The following is a 15,268-nucleotide window of genomic DNA, read 5'->3' on the forward strand; positions in this document are numbered from 1 at the left end:
GAGTATGCACGTGTCATAAAGACTTAGATTTCTTAGATTCCTAAAGGGTGGGAAAATAAGTTTGGTAAATTTCCAAACACCATAGTATTTTTCATAAAGTCAGAGTAGTGCTCTTGACTTCTTCCTTATGTCTTTCAGAAGGGCACAAAGGTGTCAAGCACGTTTATCACCAGTATTTCAATACAGAAGAAATTTGACTGCACTTTAAGAAACAAACAGTGCTATCTCCTACAAAACTTCAGAATAATTCAGGAAAAAATATTCCACACCAGGCAAATTCCATGTGATTAGGAATTGGATTTTAGTCCTGGTTCTATTAGTGTCTAGCATAAGCTTTGATAATTTTACTTCCCTGAGCTTAAGTGTCTTCACTTGAATAGTGAGGAATTTTAGCAAACTAATCTCTGAGATCTTTTCTATCTCTAAGGTTCTAAAGAACTGTATAATAAAACATTATAAAACTTGTTTTAGAAAAAAATTAAAGAGAAATTGTATTTATGCACAAAAATCCCAGTGAATGAATTTCAATCAAAACCTAGATGTTTTCAACCTTTACTTCTAGATGTATTAGTATGGTACATATTGCCTTTCTCATTTCTACTTGCTTTACTGTATTTCCATGGCAGTAGCCAGACATCAGACTTAACTGTAGGTTCTTTTACTTAGTAATTCAGTTTATGTTTATTGAGTGTCTCCTTTATGCCAGACACTGTGCTAGGTATCTCACTTTCATTGTCTCTAAAATAAGGATATTAATAATATCTAAATATTAATATTTTAGAGTTGTTGGGAAAGTTAAACAAAGTAATTTGCATACAGCACTTACTTCTTGACATATTTTGGAATTAAATAACAATTGGGAAAAGATCCTTTCATTTCACACCTTTAGTAGTTAGAAGCATGGGGTCTAATACCTTCCTTTATGGATTAAGAAAGGTTAAAAGAGGTGAACTGACTTGCCTACATTGATACAGCCTGACAGCAAGAGAGTTCCATACTTACTTGAGAGCAGGAGAGTTTCATAATTCTCTATCCATTCTTTCCATCATATCATGATGCTTCTGAACACAAGCAACTGTACCATCTGTTTCTTTCATTCTTTCTCTCAGATTACAAAACATTGCCAGAAAAAAAAAATTGTGCAAATAAATGCCCACAGGGGTGGCAATCCTACTAATCTTATCAACACAAATCCAGTTAGGGATTAGCTAGGACACCCTGCTACAAACAGATGAGGAAATTTGGGTTTTAGAGTAGTTAATAGTTGCTTAAGGTCACACAAACAATAAATGGTAATGCAAGGATTTGAACCTAGGTCTGCCCAGGTCTAAAGGCCATGCTCTTCTATGATACCATGTTGTCATTAAACATGGTCTCTACCTGGCTTTCTAAACAATTTTAATGCTGTCAATCAGGGTTAACTTTGGCTATAGCTGGAGGTGAATGTCAGGAATCCAGCCTTCATCAACATTTTCCTCAATGATTTAGCTGAAGACAAAGAAGATGTCACTAAATTTGGTAATATAAAAATTGAGGAAAAACAGTGAATCTTATGAGATGTGGACTAAAACTTCAAAATGTAATAGGATGCTTTAAATAAATGAAGGAAACAGATGATGAAGTTGCCTCTGTTCTGAAGCAATATAAGCATTTGTGTCCAAAGAAACTAATGGCCTTAAAATTTGTGAAACTTGGCTTAATACTGACTCACAAAAACAAAATAATGAAACAAAAATTTTAGTATTTTGAATATAAACTTACAATGGCTAACAAAGCAATATAGTTGCAAAATAAGTTAAAAACAATCTTACATAAACTGCCCTCATAAAAAGTGTCTGAACCAAGAGAGGAAATAATTTCCCCAAACCATAATCAAGCTAATTGCAAAAATCTGTTTTTATTTTTGGGCACCGTATTTTTTCAGAAGTTGACAACAAAAGTGTGCCCTAAATTTAATTTCATGGATTATGAAGCCTTTTAATGCATTTTCCAGGGACATGTTGATGAATCCATTGTCAGTGAACATAGATAAGAGCCTCCTTAGATGAAGGCTCACGTAGGGGAAAAAGCATTTTAGATGATGACAGAAAAATGTTTTCCTGCTACTCATAACAAATATCATATTCACTTTTGATTTTAGATCAGAGCCAAACAAGTTTAAGCCATAGGTTCATCTCATTCTTTACATTCTACTCATAGTTTAATCTCCCATAGCTCTGATTCTTTTTCTTATTTATATTTGACCACTGTTTCACATTATATGCTAGTCATTTATTTTTTAGAATTTACTTTAAATCTTTGTAAGATAAGGTGAAGTTAAATGAATGAATGAATGAGTGGATTAGTTTAATACTTACTAGACCTTCAAAAAATTGTTGACAGAACTGAGTACTTTTAGTTTAAAAACACAAAAGATGTTCTCAAAGTTCAATAGCATCTCATGGAAAAGAGAATATAGGTTTCTGTTGCTACAAAGGACAGAAATAAGATCAGCATGTGAAAATTACTGGGAAGTAAACTTCAACTCACTGCAATGGAAATTTCTTCCCAGTTAAAGAAATCTTAGAGAGGAACAGGATGCCCCACAAAGCATCAGGTTTTCTTTGTCATCATATTTGAATAGAGGCTGGACAACCATTGGCAGGCAGTGAGTGGGAGGCTGGACCAGATGGAATCTAAAGCCTCCTGCATCTTTGAGATTGTAATAAAATACATATTATAGCAAGAAAAACAATAGATAGGTTCTTATAGCATCCCATTATCATTGATGACAGCAGTATTGGTAATCATCATAACAACACTAATGGCCATAATAACACAGTATAGGACTTTACAGTTGCTTTTATCTGGGGCATTATCAAAAGACATCATATATAAGTATTATTTATCATTTCAATTTTACAGATAAGAAAATTAGGATGTTTCAAAGTTAATGAAATTGCCTATGCTGACAATAAGTCAGCAAAAATTAAGGAGGCTACTGATTAAACCACTAACTGTGGTTAACTAGTTAATGTTGACTCTGGTATAGCAGAAGCTTAGAGACATTGAGATTTATGGCTAGTAAAGTTTTGGCTAGGGAAGGAATGGCTAAGATGCCATGGATATTAAATTTGATCTTCTGATGCTTAACAAAATGTCATGCTGCAGAGATCTGAGGAGTCCAGTGAATACTCAATTCTTGAATTCCCTATATTATAAGAGTACTGAGGACCCTCGGCGACTCTCTCTCCTCCCTCCCCCCATATTGGCCTTATTTTTTCAGACCAGATACTATAAATGACAAGGCACCTTGCCACAAGCACCTCTGAGCTCACATTTTTATAGCTTTGCAATCAGAGACAAAAGGGATCTTCTCTGCAAGCACTAATTTGAAAATTCCTGGGTAAGAATGCTGATTAGCTTGAATCACTCATGCACCAATCACCACAGCCAGAAAATGGCGAAATTCCTCACATGGAGTTATGCTCATCCTGTGGATCTATTACTGAAAGCAGGAAAAGGCAAAGCAATATATGTCCACAATACATATTTTGTCAGTTGAAAAAAACTGAAATGTATTATTAACCAGACACTTCCAAATACATTTTTGAAACAGTCTTTTTTCTGAGGTGCACATATTAAAAAACTAGGTTTTTAAAAACTTTTTAGAGATTACTTGAGCAAAACTATTATAATTTTATCCCATTTTTGGTACTATGTCCCTTATTTCTTTTTTTCCTTCCTGACTGATTTTTATCATCTCATAGACATTAGTTAATTTGGCCATATTATGACTCTACTTATAGTTTTGATTGTGAGAAGCTACGTAGGATAGGATAGTATTTGTAAAGCACATCTGAATACTGACCGCAAACAAGCAGTCTTCCAGAAGACATTCTTAGTGATGACAACTTCTTTCCAGGTGTCTTCACTCTGCTCTCTTGGGAACTGTGTATTTTAATTATACAGAAAAAAAGAAAAGGAAGAAAAGAAAGCCTTATGCAGTTTCCATTCAGTGACTTACTGTAGATACTAACTCAGGTGTCAAACATCTCTTTATTGATGCCTACTCTGTGCCACTGTAATAAACTTTACAGACAGAATGATGGTCAAGAGAGACAGGCCTTTCACAGGATTTGCTTCCTAGATAGTGAAGAAGACAATAAACAAGTAACCAAATAAATAAGCTAAATAACCACAGGTTGTAAAACATGATATGAGTAAACAGAACACTGTGATAGAGATAAGTAGGGAGTTCTAGGTCAAGGATGACTTTCATAAGAAGATGAAGTTAAAACTGAAGCATAGAAAATGAAAAGGATTCAGCCACTTGGAGACTCAGGGGAAGGTGTTGTAGGTCAGGGTTTCTCAGCCTTGGCACTACTGACATCTTAGACCATATAATTCTTTGTTGTGGGGGACTGACTTGTCCAGTGTAGAATGTTGAACAGCATCATTGGCCTCAACTGACTGGATACCAGTAGTGGTACCCCCTCCCCACCCTAACTGTGACAACCAGAAACGTATTGGCCTTTGCCAGATGTTCCCTGGGAGACACTGTTCTAGGCATAGAGAATAAAGACTCCAAAATCCTTGAATAGCATGAGATGTTGTTAGGGAGGTAAGGATAGGTCATTCAGGGGTCTGCGGGCCTTGGCAATAATTTGGATTTTATTTTATGTAAATAGTAAGTCACTGAACACTTTTACGTTGGGGAGTAACATGTTGACATTTTAAATAGACTACTTTGCTGCTGTGTGGGAAACAGATTTAAAACCACGAGGATAAATGAGATCTTAGGACCAGGCACTGAGGAACACCATCATTTAGAAGTTAAAAGTAGACTGGAAAGTATAAGAGAAAAGCAGATTGAAAAGGAACAACCAAAGAGGTTGGATGAAAGCCACAAGAGAGAATAATGTTACAAAAACTGGGATATGAGTCAAGGAGGAAGTGGTCGATAGAGACTAGATTTTTCTTCTTGGCTTCATCATCAAGTCACAGACTGAAGATTTCTCTGGAATTGCACTGGCTTAGCTCATCTTCTTGCCTCACTACAATTTCCCCTACAAGTCTTCTGTATATAATTCCAAACTAAACATCCTGTTCAAGAAATTACAAAGGCTTCCTATTATAGCCCTGCATTGGCCATGTTCATTCCTATTTCTAAAACTTTGCTCTTAAGCAGTCATGTCTCCTCCTCAGAGCCTTCAAATGTGCCTACCCATGAACCTTCCAAGCTGAAACTCATATCTGGTCTCCCACAGAATCCTTCCTCAACAATTTTGGTCCACACAGATGTCTCTGTTCTCTAAAAAATCAACAAAACTTCTAGTTTTTCACTCTCTCCACTGAACACATTTAAGTATCTGTGACAGGCACTGTGCTATGCCCTGGAAATACAAGAATGAAAAACATGGTCCTTGCTCTCTAGAAGCTTGTCAGCACTCAATATATCCCTAATGCATTTAGGAAAATAGGAGTTTGCCTTGTATCTAATCCTGAGTCAGCCATTCAGCTACTTCTTCTCTATGCTTACCCTACACAGCTCAGTCATGTTCGACAGGCCTTTAGCTGTTGATTATCTCCTGGGACTACTGGATCACAGGGTAGAATTTTGTTATTCCTACCACTTATCAGTGATAGGGTGAATATAGTCACAAGGTGGTACATCTCCCAAAGTCTGAGTTATGATTACTCCAGAATAATAGTAACAGGCGTGTAAGTGTGGTGGTGCTGATAATGTAAACTTTGGCTAGGTCTCAGCCAAACAATATAAGGTGGTCTTTGGCATTCCAAGCCTATTCTCTTTCATGATCTCAAGCCAGTGTGAGGTGCAGACATCCTTCTTCATTAATTTGGGCCCACCCAATAAATAACTATTGAATCAAACATACACACATATCCCTCAAGAACAAATAGTAATTTTCAGAGGCAATACATTTAAAACCTATGTCATGACATTTCTAACTACAAAGTTTTCTGGGAGCAACTCCTATCCTAAAATGCAGTGCATTGTCAATTTTCCTTTTTTTCTCTGTTTCAGATGTTTAACTTGTGATCTATTGTAAGTCTATCCTTTAAAACTCAGTACTTAGATATGCCAACAACTGGTAGGAAGTTTGAAATTATATGATTAAAAAAGTGTAGAGTCAGGGTTTAGTCAAATTCTTGAGCAGGGTGAACTGAAGGGCATTCTTCTATAATCTCTAAATGAGGAAGGGAGACAGTATGACTATTATTCACAGTTCAAATTATTTTTCAAGAGTGGAGGTGGAGATTGTTCTGTCAGTTACAGATACAAACAAATAATGATAGTACAACGTAATTGTTATAAATAAGTCCAAAAAGGTGAACGAAGGGCAAGTCTGTCTCAGGGAGCTATGAAAGGTTCCATGGAGGAAAAAGTATTCAACTGAGACCTAAAGGATCTTGAGAGAACCTAGTAGGATCATAGAAGGGCAGGGAGTTCAATACAGCTAGTGTAGAGTAAATGGGCGAGAATGGAGATGAGATTAAATGTCCGGGGTCAGATCACAAAGGGGATGGGGAACCCCTGAAAAAATCTTGGCAGAGGAATCTCATGCTCATAATTGCATGTTAGAAAAATTATTAATAGAATGGAGTTTGGACTGGAGTGGGAAATCTAGAGGCTATAGCAACAGTCCAAGGGAGATGAGTCGGGAGAGATGATTACTTGATGGATTAAGACAGCGAGAGTGGAGATTAAAAAGAGGGTGGATTTGAGAGATCCTTAAAGAGATAAGTCAATAGAATTTGATATTAGGATAGGGAAAATGAAGGAAATGTAATAATAGGGGTATCCATGGATTCTTGACTTGGGCATCTGGGTGCTATTATCTGAAACAGGGAATGAAAGCAGGCTAGGTTCCAGATGGGGGGGAAGAGATATGGCACTGGGAGTAGGAAATGGTAAAACTGATGTTCATGTCAATTCAGGACATATTTGAGGTATCTGTGTGAAATCCAAGTGAAGATGCTGCTGCTTAATTAAAAGGGCCCAACCTGAAGATACACATTTAGGAGTCCTTTGTGCCCAGGACACCTGGTAGGTAAGTAAGGTAGGTAAGTCCATCATGGGGAAGAGACTGAGCAAGGAGATAGGAGGAGTAACAATAAAAGAAAATGGAGAGTTTGGGAACACAGAGGACACACATAAGAAGAAAAGTATTTAAAGTGAATTGAGGGGTTAGCTTCAGAACAAGGAGAAAGTGACACTAGGGAAACCAAGGGGAGAGTTAACGGTGTTGTTTTTTAAATATAATTTTCTCCTCCTCCTCTAAAAGTGTTAAATTTCCCAAAAGCAGGAACTGTATCTTAAATTTCACTGTATTTTCTTCAGTGCCCAATTCAGTAAAGAGAACGTAGTAAATGCTCAATAAATTCTCATTCGTTCAGTCTCAGATACTATTCGCCCATATCAACCTAAAATGTTTCTTTATCCTGTTTCTTCAAATAAATGTTTAGCGTTACCTACGAGTTTACTTAAATCAGTTTTGTAATCTGTATGTTCTACCTGCACCAGCTTTGAAATAAGTTCCAAAACCTTACTTACTACTTATTGAGAGGGATCTTTGATACTAAAGAGGACAGTGGGATTTTCTTTATTACTATTCCTAAGAAACAAGTTATTACAAAACAGTTTAGCCTGTTTCCCAAGCATTAGCTTGTAACTTAAAACCCCTGTTGAAAGCACACGAAGGAAGCAGCCAAATTTTTCTCACAAAAATTAACCAAATTTTTCTCACACCATTAACCGGGTCAACATGTCTATTAAATCTTTCATTTTATTAACAGTCACGAAACAATCAGTTGGGGAACATATATTCATGCCAATGGAAGCCATTTAACTGCCAACAGATCCTAATAATTCACAGAAAGCTAAAGGGAATTGTGTCTTCGCATAGGGTTTCGATGCCAGGCAATACAGACGGTTTTCTCTGAGGTAACACCTAATTTAAAAGTCCAGGCCTGGGGGATTCGCTTCCTTAGAAAATGCTGAATAAATGACCAAGAGCACAGGAATCATCACATCCACTTGAGGAACTATCCCTTCCTTCCCTCTACACCACACAGACTAACCTGCAGCCACCTTTCTCCGCCAGCTAGGCCCCAGGGCTCCGCTCCCGCCTTAGGAAAAATGGTCAAGCTCCTGCTCTCGCGGGATCTCGCGCCTCAGAGTAACTCAACTGGATCGCGCGCCTCATCGAACCCCCGCGGGAATACAGTTCTGCGGGTTGGGAAAGCCGGGGGGGGCGGGGCCAACTCGGGGACCATGAAGGTGGAGCCAGCTCCGAGGAGGCGGGGCGGGGACGAGGCGGGGAGAGGGGCGGGGCTCCCAGGACCTGTTGATCGCAGGTGTCACTGTCCTGACTGGCCCCTGGGTGTTGAGGCGTGTGCGCATGCTCCGTGCGCAGGGTCGAGCTCTGGGCGGCGGAGACCAGTCGCCTCTGCTCCAGTTCCCGGTGAGTCTCGGTTACGGTGGTGGCTGTTGGTGTGTCAGCTTGGTGTCGGCTTGAGGCGGAGCTGGGTCAGCGGGAGGAAGCCCTGTGAAAGTAGAAGGCCCGTATTTCTCTACCTGGACCGCGCTCTCCTCTCGCTAAAAGGGCCGAGCTCAAGGTAAGTCTCCAGAACTAGTCCCTGGGTGGTGATCCAACGACCTGCTACCCTCACGGGCCTGACCGTGAAGCCCTCGTTCCAGCCCCAGACTTCGTCTCTCCCTTCGCAGCCCCGAGACCTCCTCCCCCACCCCACCCTCCTCGGGGCAGACTCAGGGCTAGTTGCCCGGGTTCAGGCTCCCGAGGTCACGCAGCCTTCCCGCCGCTTTCTGGGTCTGGCGGAGATGCCTTTGGCCAGTCTGGAGGCGCCCACGGAGGGCGGAGGTGCTGTACTTACTGGGTAGTGCTTGTTAATTGCTGCTGTGTTTGAGGGCCGGCAAGGAGCTGAACTTGGGGTCCTGCTGGTTCTCTTAGTGCATCAGGATTATGAATATTACGCTTACTTGGCGCCTGTCCCTCACTTTCCGAGCCATTGCCTCTCCCGAGCACCAGCATTTTAAAGCTGTCCAGGTGGTTATGTTGCCTTCTTTGGAGAAGAGATGATTCTTGAGAATCTTTGGGCTGGTATTTTCTGGGTGGTAGTAGTAATTTGTAAAGTTAATGTTTAGCTTCTACATGGCGACTTATGGGACGTTTATTAAACTAATTTTAAACAACATTGGAGAACAGGAAGTACTTGCACAGGTGTAGCAGGGAGGGTTCCTAAAGCCTGCAATCTGAGAGTGCTCTGAGGTTTTGTTATCCTGCTACAAGGTTTTCTTTATCAGTGCGAAGTCTGATTAATACTTGCAAAATGTATTGTAAGGCTTTGTTAGCAGAGTTTGCCAAATATTTTCTTATCTGGAAGAAATATGTATATTTTTGCAAGGAATTTTCAGAGCTACTTCTGAGGGATGTTTAAATTCAGGAGGTTCTTTTGTGATTAGGGTCTGATTCGCTTTTAGTTGTATTCTTTAAAAAAAAAAAGCATTGCTGATTCTCAGTATTTAAAGGGAGGAGAACATGCCAACAAATTCTGATCAAAATGAACTTTTGGCTAAATTAATACTTCTTGTAGTTTTATTTTCTATTCTCAGTTCCATGATGATGGTCGAAGCAATATCCTTAATCTTGTTAAATAGAAATTAAAATTAATTTTGCAAAAGTAATGTATGATTTATCTGCCATTGTCATAAGAATTCCAAATAGGCAAACTCACTGTAGGTTGGAGTTGATTATAATCTGATAAAACAAGGTTTTTGTTTTTATGTTACATTTTAGAGGCTTTTAAAATGAGCTCTCTGGCAGTTTGTTTAAATTCATGATTACTGGTGAGAAACCACGAAGGTGATTAAATTTATTTATAAACTCAACTCACAGGTAGTTACATGTTTTGTTCCTACAATGTAAAAGATCTTTCCTTTTTTCCCTATTTACTAAAAAAAAAATCTTTCATGAATGTATGTATATAGTTCATGGAACTTGACACTAATAGTTATTAATTAATATTATTATGTTCTCTGAAAGATACAAAAGTAGTTTTAACAAAGAAAGCTATTTTAACGGTGGAAGGGCACTGTTTTCCACCTAGTTTATTTTTTTCTTAAAATATCACATAACTTACTATTTAGTATGTACTGTGATTCAAGATTTTTTATATTAATGTCAAATAAATGTTTATTTTAAACTGTGTAGTATCAAGAAATACAGTTTTGGAATCATCATTTAGAAGCTTGTTTTAGCAAGAGGTAAAAAGTGAAAATTCTATTTTAAGGTAATGTACACATTCAAAAGTCAAAATCAGTATTATTTTCCCTGCTCATACTACTTGGGACTCACTAACATATCGTGCTAGAAAGTACATTGTTCACCCTACAATTTTCCAAAAATATGTTTGAAATATAGAAAGCAGTAGATTAAGCTGTCCTACAAAGATGTTTAGTTACTAAAATACTGAGCAGATCTTGTTACTTGACAGCTTTAACTCAAGGTTTTTCTTAATTATAGACCTTGAAGACAACTTATAGTAAGGTAGCTTATATATTGCATCTGGAAGTATTTTGAACAGTGTGCTAGGTATGCCAGGGCACAAAAGATGGTCAGTCTAGCCTATTGTTGCTCATAGACGCTTGGATTAAGGAAGGAAGAGTGCTAATTTATGTCATCTTTGGAGAGCTAGCTAGCTATTGGTGATGATACATATGTAGCATTAGTATATCATTACTAATTTTGTACAGCTGTAATGATTTTAGAAAATTTTGCATTACAGTATATGCACACAATAGGAACAAGAAACATTCTACCACAGATAAAATCTTCAGAGGTTATTTAAACTTTAACTTTATATAATATCCTAATATTGGCAAGTTATTATGAGTTTTCTTTAAATAATAAAAATACTACAAATAGAATAGGAAAAAAGTGTTTTTTTTTTTTTTTTTCCAAGTTAACAGATGTCCTCTATCAGCAGTGGTTAGAACTGAATTTTAATATAATTGGTTTTCTTTGAAATTTCATACATTTTTTTCTTTCTTCCTTTCCTATTTCAATGCCATAAACTTTGTTTTATGCTTTACAAACACTCTGAGGGGTCCATAGGCTTCATTAGGCCACTAAGGTGTCCATGACACAAATAGTGCCACAAACCATTGCATATGATTGAAGAATTTTTGTTTTCTATGAGTCACTTCAGAAAAGTTGCTTCATATATTCGTAATTCACCAGAAAATAAAATGTTATGCAACATAAACTATATTTCAATATCTTAGCTGTTTTAGTGAATAAAGTCAATTACCTTAGTGGTCATGGTATTTTTGAATTAATTTGGAAATAATTATATTACTCTTCTAGTTTTGCTACTATTGAACTGCAAAAAGCAGTTTGAAGACATACTTTTCCTCTGGAATTTGGAAGATTTAACTGACTTTTTGTGCTTTTCTGAGCTAGCAGAATTACTAAGTGATATTTATTGACCTTTTTTTTTTTATGCTAGACACTAGACATTGGAAAATTAATAAGACAATGTTAAAGTAGTCAGAAATATGAGTTTGTCTTTTCCAAGCCTCATCTCTGGTTATTCCCAGTGCTCCCACAACTGCGCTGAATTTCCAAAGATAAAATAGTCTTTTTCTTATACCCTTGCCATTGCAAGGTACTGCCTCTCTTCCAACTTCCCAGTCACCACAGCACACCTGTGAATTGTCTTCTGTTCCAACAAAGGGCAGTAGATTACTTCATTTTGTGTTACTTTGTATATTCCATTGGTAAGATTTATACTGGGTTGCTGTAGAGGGAAGACAGAATAACTAAGGGACTGAAGGTGATAGTGTATTGCATTTTAAGTGTAAGGAGAATAATGGATGCATAGCACAAGGGATGAGAATGCAGGTAAAGAGAGCATTCTCACAACCCAGAGACATGATGACAAAGTAAGGGTGTTATTTTGAGTGCTCTAGTTATTGTTTATGGCTGGATGTTTCATTGTGTCATTTATGAATTAAAATTTTCATTAAGGAAGTTCTGTATTTTCTGAAAAGTTGTACATAGGTTGAAGTTTTCTAAATTAAATCTTTGTTGCTTACCTTGTTATTTTAGTGTTGCTTTCCCTTTATTTCTGATGCATTGCCTTCTAACATTTCAATGTGTTTTTTCTTCTGTAGTCCAAATGAAATTTACAATTTCAAATTCACGAAGTTTAAAATAATACTGTGGTGAATCCACTTGTGAAATGAAGCATTCTCAAAATTTTTTTGTCAATTAGAATTTTCCATATTTTAAGTTTTCTTTAAGTAGGATATCTCTATAAGTGAAATTGTTTATTTTTTACTAAGAACGACCTTTTAAAAGATATTAAAATTTAGAAATTAAAACTTTATTATACCATTTATCTGATCCCACTAATCTGGATTAAGGCTTTAGTCAAGATTGATGCACCAGTTTAAAGAAATGGAGAAAGATAACAAAATGGGGTATAAAATATCATAATACAGCTTTTACTTTTTATTCAAATGTGTGATTACATTGTTAAAAATCATTTATGTCAAAAATTTTGTGTTTGCTGTCATTATAATTAGCTTGCATTTACTGAGTGCTTGCTATGTTTTGGGCATTTATTAGGTATTTTATGTGTGGTTTATAATTCTTACAATAACTATCAACTTTTTTATATAGATTATTATTATAGATGATGGTACTGATCTGCTTTTAATGATTGAGTAGTTGTATGAAAAGGAATGTATATACATATGTATATGCGTGACTGGGACATTGTGCTGTACATCAGAAACTGACACATTGTAACCCATGGTACTTCAATAAAAACAAACAAACAAACAAACAAATAAATAAAATGATTGAGTAATTGAGTATGTGCTGTATTGGTGGAAACTTTTCACAAAGTTAGAATTGGGAATCATGAAGTCTATATCAGAACATGGATTTCATCCTTGTTAAAGAGCCCATCAGAGCATTCTTTGTTTGCCAGGTAACTTCATGCTTTGGATTCTCTAAATTTCTCAGCGTGCATAATAAACTCTTGCCCCGATAATGATGGTCCTCCCTGTTTTTAGGTCAGCAGGCTGTTTGAACCCTAGAAGACTTTTCCTCTTATAAGGTCCTGCTATATGGGCCTAAGATAATTTTACCTCCCTGTTGGTATAGTACTGATACTAACCTAGCTGTTGGGTGGTGGGGAATTGTCCTGTACCCTTAGTGCCTAGGTCATCTTTGTTAGGAACACTGATTTCAGAGGGTTTGTTGGTTGAGGTTTCACTTTATTTCCTGAGCTTCATTCAATAATTATTTAATGACTAGGTACCATGTACTGTGCCTTGTTTTAGATGCTCAGGATTCACTTTGCATTCTAAGAGGATTGGGAGGAGACATAATAAACATAATAAGTCAATTAGATTGCATATTTGTTGGTGAAGAATACCATGAAGAAAAGAAAAAGTAGAGCAGGGCAAGGGGAACTGGGCATGTGGAGTGGGTTGCAATTTTAAATAAATATAGGCCTCATGTAGGAGGTGATTTTCGAGCAAGGCAGTCATGAAGTGAACCGGGGAGAACCCAAGTGGGTATCAAGAGGAGTGTATTCCAGGCAGAGGAAGAGAGAGTGTGAAGCTTTTAGAGCAGGGGTTTGCACGGTTTGTTCAGGAATAACGAGGCCCAGGTAGCTGAAATGGAGAAAGTAAATGGAAAGTAGTTAGAGATGAAGTTAGAGGGGAGAGGATGGGCAGGCGTTACATAATAAGAGACATATATTTGGTCTCTAGTGTTTCCTGGCACACAACTCCTAAAACTCTCATAATCTCCAAAGTGTTTTTTTTGTGTGTGTGCTAAGGAGATGACTGGAGGCTGGAGCTAGCCTCAGGATGGGGGCTGTTTGCCAGGGAACTAACTATGTGATTAGAGGATCGGAACTTTCTGCTCCACCTGCCCTCCCTGCAGGGAGGGGAGAGTGGTGGAGATTGAGCTACTCACTAATGGTCAAATATTTAATCAAGCATGCCTATGTAATGAAGCCTCCATAAAAAATCCTAACTGAGGGAGTTCAGAGAGCTTTTGGGTAGGTGAGCTTGAGGTGCTGGAGATGTGGTGTTTCTTGAGAAGGCATGGAAGCTCCATGCTCCTTTCCATATACTTTGCCATATGCAGCTGTTCCTTCTGGCTGTTTCTGAGTTATTGTATCCTTTTATAATAAACTTAACTCAAGTAAGCTGTTTTCCAGAGTGGTGCTAGCAAGTTAATTAAATCCGTGGAAGGGGTTGTGGGAACCGCTAATTTATTGGCAGTGGATCAGAAGTGCAGGTGACAACTTGGGACCTGTGGTTGGTGTCTGAAGTAGGGGGTCAGTCTAGTTGAACTGAGCCCTTGGCTTGTGGAATCTTGACAATAACTCCAGGTAGATCAAATTGAGTTAAATTGTGGTGTCTGCTGAGAATTGGAGTATTGCTGCTTGTTGTGGAAAAACCCACACATCTGGTCTCAGAAGTGGTGTGAGAAAATAGAAGTATTGTTTACTTTTAACATGTAGTATGAGCTTTATAGGCCATTATAAAGACTTTTTGGGTTTTGGGTAAGGACCTACTGCAAGATTTTGAGCAGAGGGATGACACTGTGATTTAATTTCAGAAGGATCTCTTTGTCTAATCTTAGGTCAGGGGTCAGGGTAGAAGCTACGAGACAGCTGGGAGGCTATTCTAGCAATCCAGGCAAGATTTGATGATGGTTAAGACTAGAATAGTAGAAGTGGTGGTGATGAGAATTGGCCACATTCTGACCGAGATAAGCAAAAAAAAAAAAAAAAGATGTCAAAGATGATACCAAGATATTTGTTCTGAGCAATTGGAATAATGAACTTACTGTCAGCTAAGATGGGAAAGAGATATAGGTAGAGCTAGAGTTAAGTTTGTCAAGGCAAAGAAATGTTAGGTTATGCCTGCTTTGGCATAATTTTCTTTTTTTAAATTGAAGTATAGTCAGTTTACAATGTTGTGGCAATTTTTGGTGTACAGCATAATGTTTCAGTCATATACATATATTTGTTTTCATATTCTTTTCCATTATAGGTTACTATAAGATATTGAATATAGTTCGTGAGATAAACAGTATAAACTTGTTGTTTACCTATTTTATATATAGTAGTTAGTTATCTACAAATCTCAAACTCCCAATATATCCTTTCTCACCTCCTCCCCCTGGTAACCATAAGTTTGTTTTCTATGTCT

At 37.5% G+C, this 15,268-nt stretch overlaps 1 protein-coding gene and 1 long non-coding RNA gene across 9 annotated transcripts in view; one reads left to right on the forward strand and one right to left on the reverse strand.

Moving 5' to 3' along the window:
- The window catches only part of LOC106729726, a 280,510-nt gene extending 271,406 nt beyond the window's left edge, over positions 1 to 9,104 (reverse strand). For 4 of the 7 annotated variants that reach the window (XR_004313487.1, XR_004313484.1, XR_004313486.1 and 1 more), the window contains exons 1-3: positions 8,899 to 9,104; positions 8,086 to 8,550; positions 3,851 to 3,930 (exon numbers count right to left, since the gene is read on the reverse strand). This is a non-coding gene — a long non-coding RNA (uncharacterized LOC106729726). The remainder of the gene's footprint in view (positions 1 to 3,850; positions 3,931 to 8,085; positions 8,551 to 8,898) is intronic. The other 3 variants (XR_004313489.1, XR_004313490.1, XR_001366139.2) reach the window with 3 other exon arrangements.
- The window catches only part of USP53 (ubiquitin specific peptidase 53), a 49,500-nt gene continuing 42,565 nt past the window's right edge, over positions 8,334 to 15,268 (forward strand). The window contains exon 1 of one of the 2 annotated variants that reach the window (XM_032462540.1): positions 8,334 to 8,468. The gene's annotated coding sequence lies outside the window, so the exon portion shown is untranslated. Of the gene's footprint in view, positions 8,623 to 15,268 lie in introns of both variants that reach the window. The other variant, XM_032462533.1, reaches the window with a different exon arrangement.

This window comes from Camelus ferus, chromosome 2, assembly GCF_009834535.1.
Source record: "Camelus ferus isolate YT-003-E chromosome 2, BCGSAC_Cfer_1.0, whole genome shotgun sequence".
Classification (NCBI taxonomy): Eukaryota; Metazoa; Chordata; class Mammalia; order Artiodactyla; family Camelidae; genus Camelus; species Camelus ferus.